The 14,419-nt window shown below is 51.9% G+C and overlaps 1 protein-coding gene across 6 annotated transcripts in view; it reads right to left on the bottom strand.

Moving 5' to 3' along the window:
* Nucleotides 1–14,419, bottom strand: part of PALLD (palladin, cytoskeletal associated protein) — a 383,456-nt gene that overhangs the window by 67,016 nt on the left and 302,021 nt on the right. Inside the window, exon 1 of one of the 6 annotated variants that reach the window (XM_043890643.1) lies at nt 7,214–7,363. The exons of 4 other annotated variants lie outside the window; for them this stretch is intronic. The gene's annotated coding sequence lies outside the window, so the exon portion shown is untranslated. Of the gene's footprint in view, nt 1–7,213; nt 7,364–14,419 lie in introns of those variants that run through there. One more of the 6 variants, XM_043890644.1, reaches the window with a different exon arrangement.

Raw genomic sequence — 14,419 nt, 5'->3', positions numbered from 1 at the left:
TATCAACTCATTCCACACAACTTCTCCCTCGTTGGTACCCTGGAGCAAGCATGCCCACTGGGGTAGAGAAGTCTGGCAGCTTCGTGCGGGTGGAGGGCACTGGCGCTCACAGTAGCTCACAGTGCTGAGTGGCTCTGTGGGGAAGCAGTACCATTCTGTCCGTCCGCGAGCTGACAGCCCCGCCTCCCCCCTGCCTACACAGGAAGACGGGCCAAGGATGCTGAGCTTGGACCACTTCCGTCGCATCCCTGGAGGATGCTTCTGCCTTGCAAAGAGGCCCGCGGGCTCAGGTACCACTCTCTCCTGCAAATAAAAGCTCCCCTTGGGGCATCCCTGGTGGCTCAGTGGTAAACAATCTGCCTGCCAATGCAGGAGACACAGGTTCCAGCCCTGATCTGGGAAGATCCCCCACATCTGGGAGCAACTAAGCCCGTGCACCATGACTCCTGAGCCTGTGCTCCAGAGCCCAGGAGCCGAAACTGTTGAAGCCTGCGTGCTCACAACGAGGGAAGCCGCCAGAACGCCGCACCTAGGGAGTAGCCCTTACTCTCCACAACTAGAGAAAAGCCTGAGCAGCAACAAAGACCCACCACACTCAGAAAACAATTTTTTTTTAAAGCTCCCCTTAGAGACCACACTCAGCCCCTTGCCCCCTGTCTGGGCATCCTGACCTCAGCTGCCAAGAGAGTCTACAAGGGCTGGTGCAGACTTTGGGCGCTCACACTCTCTGTATGACACAACCGTGTGAGCCCCGAGAGAAGCATGGAGGGCACCCGAATTTGCGTCTCTCTTGATAAGTGCCTCAAACAGACACTTGTACACGTCCTACACAAACTCATCCAGGTGTAGTTAAGAAGACACGTGGAAAACAAGGCTCTTCCAGGAGAAACTACAAACTTCTCCCTCTCCAGTTCTGAGTTGGTTCACCTGTGGTTTTACTGGACATGCTTTACTTCTGCGCTCTTTCACTGGACAGGTTTTTCACTTAGTCCAGTGACAGGATTTTCATGCCACTTCCCAACACTGGGCGTCCCACGTCCCCACTCTCTGCTCTCCTTTGGGGCAGGGCCATTCTTCCCAGGGATTACCTGTGGTGATAATCCTGCAGCTCTGCCCAACTCCGGCTTCCTGGAACACCGCACACGGGTGCTCACTTGCCTCCCGGTCACCTCTCTGGTCCAACGCACCATCGGCCTTTCCCTCGGGGCTGCTCCAACTCTTGCCCTGGCTCACTACCCAGCAGGACCCTGGGCACAACGCTCCCCCCACCACTCACACACCACCAAAGCCAACTGCAGCTAAGCTCACCTTCTAACCAGGGAATGAACGAGGACTCCAAACCCTTCAACCAGTTCCTCTGCCACCAGCTCACTGAGACCGAAGTGTCTTTCCAGCATGGCTCCAACCAGCCGGTGGCTCCCCGGCCCCAGGAGGCGGTCACCCAGCAGCACGCAGAGCAGGGAGGTTTCACTCAGGTCCCTGCCAGGCAGGGACACAGAGCACACAGTTGAGAGCGGTCTCACTGTCCAGAATCGACCTCGCCGTTACAGAGGGGAGCGCGGCCCAGCGAGATAACCGCCAACGGAAGGAGCTGCTATCTCAGGAACCATTACTGTCAGAGCGCCCCAGAGCAGGGAGCAATCACCGACGACCAGGGTAGGAGGCATGCAGTGACATTTCTGGGTCAGCGTGCAGGAGGTGGGCTGCAGTCACTCGGCAGAGCCTGACCATCGTCTACCAAGTGCAGGCTCCACTCCATGTAAGGCACCCAGAAGAACAGCAGAGCCTCTGCTCTGGAGGGCCAGGGGATGGTGCGTCTCTGGGGTCCAGGACAGGCCACCAGTCAGGTGCAGGCACCTCCCCAGGTGACCGTCATACCTCCTCTCCGCAAATACCCAGACCTACTTGCAGGCAAAGACCTGCTTCCTGCTTCACTGAGAAGACAGGAAGACCACCCTCCCCTCCACCCACCCCTCGCCCCACTGCTACATCTATCCACACCTGCCCCCTGGCCCGCGGACCCCACCTACTTTCCGGAACCACAGATGAGCCACCTGAGGTGCTCGATGAGGCACTCTGACCCAGGCTGTCCCTGGGTCTCTCCGGAGCTCTGGCGGACGAGGTCAAGCCCTTGGTCGACACGCCCGGGTGCCTCCCCAGGCACCTGGATGGGATGTTAGGCTGAGGGCGGCCGCGGTATAACAGCCGCTTCTACAAAGTGCCAGGGCCTGCCTGGGGGAGCAACGTCGCCCCACTCACTCCCAGACTCGCTCTGTCTGTCCACAGTCGCTCCTCTGCCTGTCTCCTGCCTCCCTGGACAGATGCCCAGCCTCGCTGCCGCTCCTTCCGCAAGGGTCCATCCCCTCCCCTGCCCCCCAACACCAGCAGAGCTAGCTGCAGCCCTGGATGTCTAGCTTACTTTGTTTACCGTTTGTCTCCCATCACTAGGAGACAAGCTGCATGAAGGCAAAGGTTTTGCCTACTGAGGTGTCCATTTGGGTCCTGACTTTCTTCCCAGAGTCTAGCCGGGGCCTGGGGCTTGGGACGTGTCCAGCCCTGCCCCTGGAGACCTGCTGGCTCTGGGAAGACTCTTACCCGCTTACTTGCATCATTTTTAAGATGGGGATCTGACAGTATTTACTATGTGGGATTACGGTGAGGATTAAGTGACATAAAGTATGTTACACTGTAGCACACGTCCTGGTAGAGGGTTAAGTGCACAATGGTATCTACAATATGGTTATTCAGAATATTATAATTATGCACCAGCATTCAAATGAACTGAACCCAGGAAACATTTGTTTGGGAATTTTGTGCACTGGCATCACAAATGAATGAGTGAATGAATAAAACACCTGGGACTTTTCTTTCTGTTATTAAAGATTCTGAACCTGACTTCACAGACACTGAATGAAAAATCTAGCAATGCTGACGTGAGGGTTCTAGAGGAAAGATGATGTTCACAGTAACGAGGTCATGTCCACCAGCAGGCAGCCCCCGCTGACGGGCCATCAGAGGAGATCCCGGCCTGCCTGCTGGACCACTGGACTCACCGTGTTCACCCCCTCTGGTGCCAGCTACAGCTACGCCCCCCAACGCCCCCAGCTCTGTGGCTCCAGGATGGTGTCTCTGTGGGTACAGGGGGAGCATGAGAGGAAATGTATCTTTCTAGGTGCCTTTATCTTTGAGGGTTTAAATGGAGAAACAAAAGGTGGGGGCCTTTTGGCCACTGTTGCTGGGATTAGAATCTAGAAAAAAAATAAATCGACTTGGAGTTCTGAGTTCTTTCCCCACAAAACTGTGTTATCTATGCGATTCCATGCTATGGTTTCACTAACAAAGCAGAATGCTCTGACCTGTCCTGGGAACCTGACCTCAGGGGACACGGTTCCACGAAAGAGTTGTCAGAGTTCCCAGCATAGGATTTACAAACACACACACTCCCCACACAGCCCATCCTAAAGCGCACAGCGCTTACGGTTCACGTGCCACGAAGAGTGGGCCAGTGTGCAGTCTGTGCCCGGAGGCCCAGGGCGCCTCCTTCCCAAGGGGTGTGGGCCCCTGGTCCCCACTCCAGACAGCCGGGCACGTGCCCTTCAGGGCCCAGGAAGTGGTAGCTGCCTCCCCAAGTTTCCTTCCTCCCCCGGCCACAGGTGTCAGTTCTTTTTAATGTGGTTTTGTATGTCTTCTTAGCGATCTGTTTTGAACATGTCTATGTGGAAAAAAATTAGAAAGTTTTACCAAAAACTCCTAAAACCACTATTTGCTCATTTCTCTGGCTGACACACTTGGCCTGCAAAGGGCAGCTTCTCCCTCAGGAGGAACTCTTTCCCATCAAATAAGCCTTTCTACTTTCCCTAAGTCCAGGCCACGCTGACACCAGTGTCTTCCTTTCCTGCAGCGGAGGCACCCTAGCAGCTGGGCCACTGGGCACCAGGAGGTGGGCTGACACGGAGCTGCCGTGAGCCGCACCCTCACACTCAGCCCACCTCCTGGTCCTCGGGATCCACACACGCAAGTCAGAAGGGCGAGGCTCATCCGTCACCGTCAACCATAAAGCACTGCCAGCAGCAAAGATGTCCTGCTGAGGGGGAAAGGTCCTCCTATGGTCGTGGTGGCTGCAGAAAGCCGTCCAGGGCACTGGCCTCAGTAGGCATCTCTCCCTCCTGATCCCTCAGGCCTGCCTTCCTGCTGCTTCCCCTCCTGCCTCTCCTACAAGCTGCAGCTCTTGGTCTCTCCTCGAGCAAACTGTTCTCACCCAGCACCTCTCATTTTTCATTTTTCCACACAATCTGATCAGAGCTGCCCCAGGAAACAAACCCGACTGACCGAGTGCAACCCTGCAGGGCATTTCTAGAGCCAGCAAACTGGGAGGCAGCGAGGGGAAGGCCCCAGGCCCACTCTACGGCCACCAGCCCACATCTTTACGAACTGGTGGAATTCCACTGCCCCTGTGTCTCCGAAGAGCTGACATGCATGAATGCAAGAAGATGTTCACATGAAAATGTGCTCAGTGACATACTTTTGTAGTGTATATTCAGTGTCTACTTCCCTCATTTGCTTGGAGAAGAGAATTGCTTTGCCACCTAAAGAAGAGTCGGTAGTTTGAGAAATAAACCTCCATCGCCCAGTGTCTATCTGATCTTCTGAAACATGCTGAAAAAGCACATCACATGTTGATATGAAACTGTTTACATGGAAATATACACAAAGGAGATGGCAATGTCTAAAACATATCTTCACTGTTCCCAATGACTGTGAATGGAATCTGGAAACTGGGGGGGGGGGGGGGGAATCAATAATTATTTGGACAATCAATAGTTGTGTGAATGAATTAGTAACTTTTTAGAAATAATGACTCCAGGATCTTGAGCAATGTGGACTCCTTGATAATTTCCAAGAAATCCTCATAATTCAATAATAATGAGTGATTTTAAATAGAGTGTTAAGACTCAGTACAGTCTACGGAAAATATTTTGGGGAAAAAAAAAGAACTATTCTCAAAAGTAATACAAGAATTACAACTCTTGAGAAAATAACACAATAAAGTTTTTCAAGATCAAGGGCAATGCAATGTGGTAGGTGGCATTCCACCGGTACTACAAGAGTCAACTGAAACCCAGAGCCCACAAGCCTCTAATGAAGCGCCCGAGGGCCCCTTTAACTAGGACACCGACCTATTGTTCCCCAAGTCAACCTATTGTTCCCCAAGTCGAGTCCTCACCTGGGAACTCACTGAGTGTGCACTTATTACAACATTCCATCAGGCAGGCTATTGACCAGACCAGCTGTCGGAGTATTATGATTCACGGGTTTCACAGCCACAGAAGACAAAGCTGTGTTATTGTCAGTCATCTACCCCCACCTCTTCACCCAGAGCACAGAGCGTTCACACGGCCAAAAAGATAGTGAGGATGCTCACAGGCCTAGCTTCTTACTAAGGGATGTGGTGTGGGCCCCGGGCAACATCCCCTCCTCCTTCTTATTCAAAACACAAAGTAGACTAAACACCAAGTAACTCTTATTTTGTACAAAATAAACAGAATAAATAAAAATAGAGCTAAGGGGTAAGTTGGGAAGCCTGTTGGTCATATATTGATTACATAGCAGTCGTCTATTTCTGATACAGCCACTTCCTCTCTCTCTCCAAGTGGAACTCTTCTGGTCACTCCAAGACACAGGGTCGCCTACTTTTACTAAACCAAACCCACGAGAGCAGACCAGGGAAAAAACAAAATTCAGTCAAACCTCTCATCACTAAATCAAAGCTCACCAGCTTTTCAGGAGAAAAAGCCCCTCTTTCGTTGGTGATGAGCAAATTCAGTAAAAAGTTGATGACTTTGTATTGTGCTCAGAAGCAAACCAACATTCACTCCCTGGACGACTAATCCTTAGGCAGTGGCAGTTCTGCGACAAGACCCTTCATAACACCAACCAAGACTGTGTTCCCCAGGGCAGAGCCCAGCAGCGTCCGAGGCCTGCGGACCACTGCGAGCAGGGTGTGGGGGTGAGGGAGGGTGGGGGAGGGGTGTGGGGTGAGGGAGGGTGGGGGAGGGGTGTGGGGGTGAGGGAGGGTGGGGGAGGGGTGTGGGGGTGAGGGGGGGTGGGGGAGGGGTGTGGGGTGAGGGAGGGTGGGGAGGGATGAGGGAGGGTGGGGGAGGGGTGGGGGAGGGTGGGGGAGGGGTGTGGGGGTGAGGGAGGGTGGGGGAGGGGTGTGGGGGGAGGGAGAGTGGGGGAGGGGTGTGGGGGAGGGATGAGGGAGGGTGGGGGAGGGATGAGGGAGGGTGGGGGAGGGGTGTGGGGTGAGGGAGGGTGGGGAGGGATGAGGGAGGGTGGGGGAGGGGTGGGGGAGGGTGGGGGAGGGGTGTGGGGTGAGGGAGGGTGGGGGAGGGGTGTGAGGGTGAGGGAGGGTGGGGGAGGGGTGTGGGGTGAGGGAGAGTGGGGGAGGGGTGTGGGGGTGAGGGAGGGATGAGGGAGGGGTGTGGGGTGAGGGAGGGTGGGGGAGGGATGAGGGAGGGTGGGGGAGGGGTGTGGGGTGAGGGAGGGTGGGGTAGGGGCGGGGTGGGGCAGGATGGGAAGGGGCGGCCTTCCCCGCGCACGCCACCAGGGAGACTCCGGTCTTCCCGCCTCTCAGGCCAGGGTGTGTCCTCCCTGCCCGCCCCTGGGACCCTGGGACCCCAGGTCTCAAGCAGCCCGGACCTGTTCAGGCTCCTGGAGACCCAGTTCAGACGAGTTCGGAGCTCAGAGATCCCCGGCTCGGCTGGGGCCTCGGGGCGTCCCCTGGCGAGCAAGGCGGCTCCGGACCCAGCACACTCGCTGCCCACAACCTCACCCGGCTCCGTGGTGAACCAGACCCGGGCGGCGGGAGCCCCTGGGCTCCGAGCGCAAGGCCTCCTGGCCCCGCGCCCCCGGCGGGCCGGCGCCTCCTCCCTCGAGCTGGGACTCTCGGCGTGCCGGCGCCTGCAGAGAGCAGGGTGAAAAGAGGGCCGGACTCCCCCGGCCGCCCGCGGCGGAACGAGGTCATTCCCGCCCCCTCCCCGCAAGCTGCCCGCGGTCCACGGCCGTCCCCTACTCTTTGGCCCCGACCCGGTCCCAGGCGCCCGAGCTGCGCTCTGCCCGCAGGGTCGGGAGGACTCAGCGGACAGCGGCGGGCTGGGCCCTGGGCTGCCGCCCACCGACCAACCCCCCTTCCCCGTCCTCAAGGCCTTCCTACCTGCCGTCCGGCTGCGCTCCGCCGCTCCGGACCCTCAGAGCCACGGGCCCAGGACCCGCGTGGAGCGCGCACCCGGTGGGGTGCCTCCGGAGGCCGGACGCCCCGCCCGAGCGCCCGGGCAATAAGAGTCCGCGGGGAGGGGGCGGGGCGGGGCGGGGGCGGCGCCGGCCCGGGAGGGGAGCGGTGGGGAGGGGAGCGGTGGGGAGGGGAGAGAAGGGGGCGGAGGGGAGGGCCCGGCGGAAGGCAGCCCCCTACCCCCCGGGCAGCACTGGGACAAATGGGCTTGCGGGAAACTTCCAGGAGTAATGGATAACGGGCAAGAATTCCACCTTTTTTCTAAGCCAAGAGGGATGTCGGCTGCCTGCCGGGTGATCTGCCCCAGGTTTTTATCTCCTGCATGAGGAGCGGCCAGGCCCTGGGCTCCAGGCACATTCCAGCGCGCCGGGCGGGGGTCCAGGGTTCAGCACCAAGCCACCAGTGCCAGCAGAGTCGGTGCCGCGTAAACCCCACAGCACAAAGATCGCGTGGAAGGCGTCTTTCTTTTTTAAGGGGGAGAGGTGAAAATGTCTAGGCTTCCACGAATCCGCTCACTCTGTTCGCTTATCAATGAGTAACTGAATTCAGGGCCCTGAGGGTGAGAAGCGCTAGGCGTTCCGGTTTCGCAATGTCTCGGGAACGCGGTCCCTGTCCTGTGATCTTCTCGGTCATAAACTTCTAGAGGCCCTGAGTCACTTGGTTTAACCCAGTACGCAGGGATTGCTATGGAACTGTTTTCAAGGAGGAAATGGACTCCTAAACTCCAGACTTCCTCATGTAAACGTGTGACTTTTGGTGGCCTCCACCCTGAAGCCAGGTCGTGTCTTCTCCCATCACTAACCCAGCTCAGGACCCTCGCTCTGGGGGGTCCCCGGAGCAGTTGGGTCAGCAGTTATTTCCGGCCTGTTCCTCCTACACAGCACCCGCTCCTTGACCATCAAAGCCACAGCTCTTCTACTCAGGACCAACTCTCACAAAAACGAGCAGATGAACACTAACGGTTCACAGTTGCTGAACATCGAGGGTTGTGCCTGGCCCTTTCTGTAAATGGTCACCAAGAAAATGCCAGTCATTTCCATCTAGGTTTGCAGGCCACTGGCTGTGGTAACCAGTCCAGTAATCCTATCCCTGACTTCAGTATTAACATGGAACAATACGGTTTCTGGGTTCACAGACCTGAGACAGGAACTCTACCATCTCTCTCTCTCCCTGAAATAAATGATTTTTAGATTAAACACGATGTCTGTAAGATACCCAAAGAGGACGTTTGCCTGTGATTGAAGCCTCAGAGATAAAACACTCTGTTAGAGGGTGCAGTGTGCTTGTCCAGACTCCCGCCTGTGCATCTCAACACACACTCAATGCACAGATTAGAGCGTCACTCACAGATGAGTCTGTAACCTACAAGACGCTGTAGCCACCTTTCCAGGTCTACTACATAACTTTATTCTCTCTTGATTTTTGCAAGGAACAGAGGTAAAAAGCTCAGGACGTCACTGTTTAACTTTGCCTTTCAACTTTGGTGTGCTCATTCCAAGGCAAGTGGCTGTTAGGGATACAGGAATGATACCACTTGTGTTCTGCAGGGTTTTCTCGGAGGCTGGAGCTGACATTCTGAAATGGGAGTTAGGACTTAGTGGTCTGTGCCGTTTTAACTGTGGAACTCTGGAGTTTAAATTTTTTTTCATAGTGATGGGATTAATTTGATGAATTTTAAAGCTATAGTTCTTAAATGTTATGATTTGATGATGTAGAAGTCCATTCTCAACACAGAATTCTTTTCTGTAAGCACAGAGAGAACACAATGGATGAGCCTGCTGTGTGCTGCGCTGTGTTTAGGTGCTCAGTCGTGACTGACTTTGCGATCCCATAGACTGTAGCCCGCCAGGCTCTTCTGTCCATGGGGATTCTCCAGGCAAGAATACTGGAGTGGGTTGCCATGCCCTCCTCCAGAGGTAAGCATGAGTTACCACCAAAGAGCTGATGCCTTCAAACTGTGGTGCTGGAGCAGACTCCTGAGAGTCCCTTGGACAGCAAGTAGATCAAACTTGTCAACTCTAAGGAAAATCAACCCTGAATACTCATTGGAAGGACTGATGTTGAAGCTAAAGCCCGAGTATTTTGGTCACCTAATGTAAACAGTCAACTCATTGGAAAAGTCCCTGATGCTGGGAAAAGATTGAGGGCACAAGAAGGTGTCAGAGGATGCAACGGACATCGGTGTTGGGCAAACTTTGGGAGATGGTGAGGGAGAGGGAGGCCTGCTGTGCTGCAGTCCATGGGGTCACAAAGAGTCAGACACAACTGGGTGACTGGATAAGAACCACCAGCACCTCAAGTGTTTACCTGGCTTGGGAGAGTGTGTAGGATGGATGAGACCCACAGGGTTGGTGAACTGCCTGAAAACATCCATTCTGCTCCTGTCTGGAGGCAGCATGGAAGGGTGACCCAGAGATCTACCACCACTGCCTTACTCCAACTCAGGAGCCCAGAAACGGGGAGCAGTTTCCACTTCTCCAAGGTCCAGCAGAACTGAGAATGGACTTTCAGTTCTGAGTTGCAGAACTGAGAACACTGACATTTTTAATGCTTTCAACTTTTAAAGTTTCTATGCATGCAGCGGTGGAGGCGTAGGTACATCTTAGCGATCACTCTGGCACGTCCAGGATTTGTGACAAGAGTTATCGGTGCTGATAGGAGTGCTGCCAAGCTTGAGAAAGAACACGCCTCGCCTGGTGCGCACTGAGACGCTGACCAGCAACCTTCTCCTTAGACTTCCTCCTCACTGTCGCTGAGCTCCAGCTTAGAACTGTCTGGCGGGGAGGAAGCAGGCAACGGTAGAGAACACACCTGCATCCAGTCTCACCCCAAGGGGCTGCATCTGGGACCCTCACTGCCTCCCCTGGGGGTGGCGGGGGCATCTGGCCGAGTCTCCTTTAGAGTTTCCATCTCCAGGGTCACTTGGCACACTTGGGCTCAAACACCTAAGCTTCATATGTTCAGATTTAATCTGAGATGAAGTAATGTGCTCAGCTGTCTGTCTGGAGAGGAGTATGGGGCAGTGAAGCTAATCTTTCAAACCATTCTTTTTTTTTTCCTTTTCATATTCTCATGAAAAGAGTAAAGTGCAGGTGTTTAAAAAGCAAAATGGCAAAAGACGCCGAAGAGCAAATGGCATCGCTGAACAAACATGATCCTGTTGGAGAGGCCGACTCCCAGGAGCTTTCCAGATGCAGACAGAGCGCTGACTGCTGGCTGGCAGCACACGGCCCCGATGTCGCACACACTCAGAGCTGGGGCTAACGCTTTACCGAGTGAATGCGGTGACCGCTCACAGAATGTCCACTGGAAAAACCCCCACCACAAGTCAGCAGCCAGCCGTGTTAGAGCCAAACATCTCTCTTCCTTTTATATACATGGAGCAGTAAAAGAATGCTAGTATATCTTCAGGTGTTTTGCTTAAAATAATATTTCAATGAAAATTACCCAAACCTTGAGATGTTCTCAGAAGATTCTTGGCCAGTGGGATGGCACATCCTCTGTTGGGAGGTTTTTGCTATGTATTTCCTCTGAGTGATGGATGGTGAATGTAACAGATGTTCTGATAGCAATTCAGTATAAGGGTCTATTTCCACTCACTTCTGGTGCTTTGATATTATTTTTCAAAACCTGTTTCTTTAGCTCTTGTTGAGTTTTTAAAACCTACAAGATCTTGGCTCCATGGCCCATTTCTTCAATTGCAGAGATTACTTTTGCAAGGAATTCCAAATATGCTCAGCAAACAACAACAGACTAAGAAAAACAGCAGAGCAGTTCTAGATTGTGACTGATACGGATTCCAACTATAAATAATAGTATTTTTGGGAAAATGTTTCTGAGAGGACAGTGCTTAAGACCAGCCTTTGTTCTATGCATGTTTAAAATGAACACCTTCAAGAAGTCTTGGACCACTTTGAGTTTGGACTCTTTGTAATTAACTGCATCATTTAAGAAACATATGTTTCTGTGTCAATTACCAAATTATTTTAATGAAAGTGCGAAATATTTTAAAACATGGATCTCCTCAAAAGGCTAAGCCCGTGCATTATCTGACCATGAATACGGGCCAGTGGGGTAGGGGGAGGGCACAACTCCAAAGACAATTCATATTTTCAGCATAAAAGCAGAGTAATGTATTCCAGTGGCCAAGAGCTTTCTGGCTCTTCCGTTTGTACATAACTTTTTATTAAGGGCAGGGAGAAAGGCTGGGGGGAAATACATGGGGCTGTTGTACTTGTGTCAGAGTGACTGGAGCCCAGTGGACATGTAATGCCACGTCAGAGGGACTGTGGCCGCCAGAAGGGCTGCAGTCGCAGAAGTTAAAGAAAGACGGTGAAACTGTAAACAGAAGAACAGGCTGAGCTCGCCCGAGTACAGGAGGCCTTGAACCTGTAAAGGATTCCAGGCAAATCACAGAGGCAGACCAGCGGGAGCCACAGTCACTGCTAGGCCGTTGCCGTGACCTTGAACTCAGCATTCTCATCTGTAAAATGATGGAAAGGCATTTCCCTTGGCGTGCCCTTGAGAAGATAAACGAGATGCTGCCTGGGCAGCCCCACCACAGTGCTTGGTAAGTGGGTGGAAGGGACTGGTTTCTTTCTTTCTTTTTTTTTACAAAATGAAGTCTAGTTTCTTTTCTTTTTCCTTTCTTTCTTCTTTTTTTGTTTTGTTTTTGTTTCTGCTTTTTATAAAACACAGTACTTAGGAACAGAGTAAAAAGTAATAATCTGATACCATGCCAGTCATTTCACACATAGTCTCCCATTTTATCTGCTTCTTGAACCCACGGGAGGTCTGGCTGCTACCACACGGCCCTTCATGCAGGAGACTGAGCACAGAGGCCAGGTAACCTGGCCAAGGAGACAGAGCAGGCCAGGGCAGAAGCAACAGCGTGAACTGTTAGAATGTTACCTCTAGAGCCCACACTGCAGGCTGTCTAATTCTGCAGTGAAAAGTACGTGCGCGTGGAAGGACCGTCAACAGTCTCGGGACTCCATAATCTCCATCAGCAAATCCTTCCTCTTTCTCGCCCAGTTGTACCGTGCACAAGAACGTCTGCTTGGCATGCCGTGGCTCAGGCAGTTCTGAACACGTCCTGCTGCGCTCACGGAGAGTCTGACTCATTCCCTCCAAGTGCCCACTTCCCAGGCAGAGCAGCTGTGCCGGCTCCAGTGGAGTCACCCCTAGATTCCACAGGTTACTGAGAAGGCGCGGTTAAAAGTAGGAATTTGCCTTTTTCTGTGATTCTGCTGAGGAAATGGCGAAATACTGCAGTCAACTGGCTGGCCAGTTTAACTCTATCCTGCATAAGAAAAACCTTAAGCTGAGTCCTATAAACATAGTCACTGACACACACACAAAGGACATAGTGTGATACTGTATATCCATCGCAGTTTATGAAGTTACAGATGAGGTTTCTCTTGAAACCAATGATGCTGTGACAAAGAATCTTGTGTTGCTTTTTGTGTAGACTCCTCTGGACGCTTGGGAAATGAGCAGACCAGCCATCCTTCAACTCTGCTCCCAGAAATACAGGATGTCAGGCAACCTGGCGGCAGAGCCGGTGGTGCTGCTGGGGAGCACTGAGCCCACGGGCGCAGACTGGGACCGTGTCACAGGAGGAGACGAGCCTCTTTCCCGCGGCCTGAAACCCCCCGCACCAAATCCCTCACTTCCTAAACCGGAGGATCCGTCCAGTGCCTTGCCTTAGTAGACTAATCCTCTGGTTCAAATTAATGCTATTATGTTATCTGAAGTGCTTAATTATTTTCGCTTACGGAAATATGACTGAGTGCTGCAGTGAACGGTTTTCTAACAGAGATTCCCAAGTAGTAAGAGAACTGTTGGGATTATTTCATGGCAGAGATCTCTGATATACAGACTCTGGTACTGAAAGGGAATGAGAAGATAGGGTGCAGTATGGTGAAATCAAATACTCCAGTTAAATTTGCTCTAAGAACAGATATTTAATGGATGCATTTTATATTAGAAAATCCCAACTGTATATCCTAAGACACTAGAGGAAATGTTGGTAACATCAGTAATTAAACAACTTATTTTATCTGATATATAGTTTATGTGTTTGATCAGTAAAACAACTGACTTAATCACACTGATACTGCCTGTCTGGGCTATTGAGTGAGTTACATTATACCACCTTGATACAACAAAGTACTAGATTTCAAGAGAAAAAAAGACTTTCCTCTAAGATTCCATTAGATTAAGGAATAGTCCCACTGTTACAAAGAATTGAGATTCTTCTTCTATCAGTATATCATATTGTCTGTGTTTATAGTAACCTCAGAAAGAGTTAACTGAATCTGAGGTGATTTGGTCACTTTATGGGATAACGTCAAGAGAGTCTTCAAATTCAAAGAACTGACCATCCTAGCAGTGTTTTCAGATGGCCTTGTCTTTTATAACAAATAATGAACTGTGATGAAATGTGCACATGGAGAGTTGGAAGAGAGAAGACTGTGGTGAGGGAAACAAGTTTTGGGCACCTGTTTAAAGTGTGCACACTGATGTATATACATCACTGCGTGTGTATCATATATACATATTCATATATATATAAACACGCAACAGAGAATCAGCCAGGAAGCTGGGAACTGGAGAGCACTGGGAACTCTGCTCAATACTCTGTAACAAACTAAATGGGAGAAGAATTTGAAAAATGATACATGTATATGTAGGACTGAATCACTCTGCAGTTCACCTGAAATTAATACAACACTGTTCATCAACTATAATATAAAATAAAAATTTTAAAATAGATTAAAGAAGAGCCTCAGTGTTTTCAACTAAAAAATGAAGATATTGATACGATTATCTTCTTTGCATGATTGATGCAAAGATTAAATGTGTGAAAGTGAACACCTTTAAGAAGTTGTAGTTTCAGACAAAAGTTGATAAAGTGAGATTTGAAAGCTTTCAAGCAGGAGAAGCAGGAAGACAGTACCCACAGGGAAAGACTAACGGTACCCCTGCCTCCTTCAGATCGAGCCCTCTGCACTGAACGGCCTTGCTGGACACGGGTGTGTCGGTGGCGGGACTGGACACGTCGCAGCCACTGCCAGCCTTGGCTCCTGAGTGCACGGATGGCGGCGTGGGTTCTGCCTCCCTTGTGGG

This window comes from Cervus elaphus, chromosome 29 (genome assembly GCF_910594005.1).
Source record: "Cervus elaphus chromosome 29, mCerEla1.1, whole genome shotgun sequence".
Taxonomy (NCBI): Eukaryota; Metazoa; Chordata; class Mammalia; order Artiodactyla; family Cervidae; genus Cervus; species Cervus elaphus.
The sequence above is the reverse complement of the archived record's forward strand: the minus strand, read 5'-3'. Positions and strand labels throughout refer to the sequence as shown.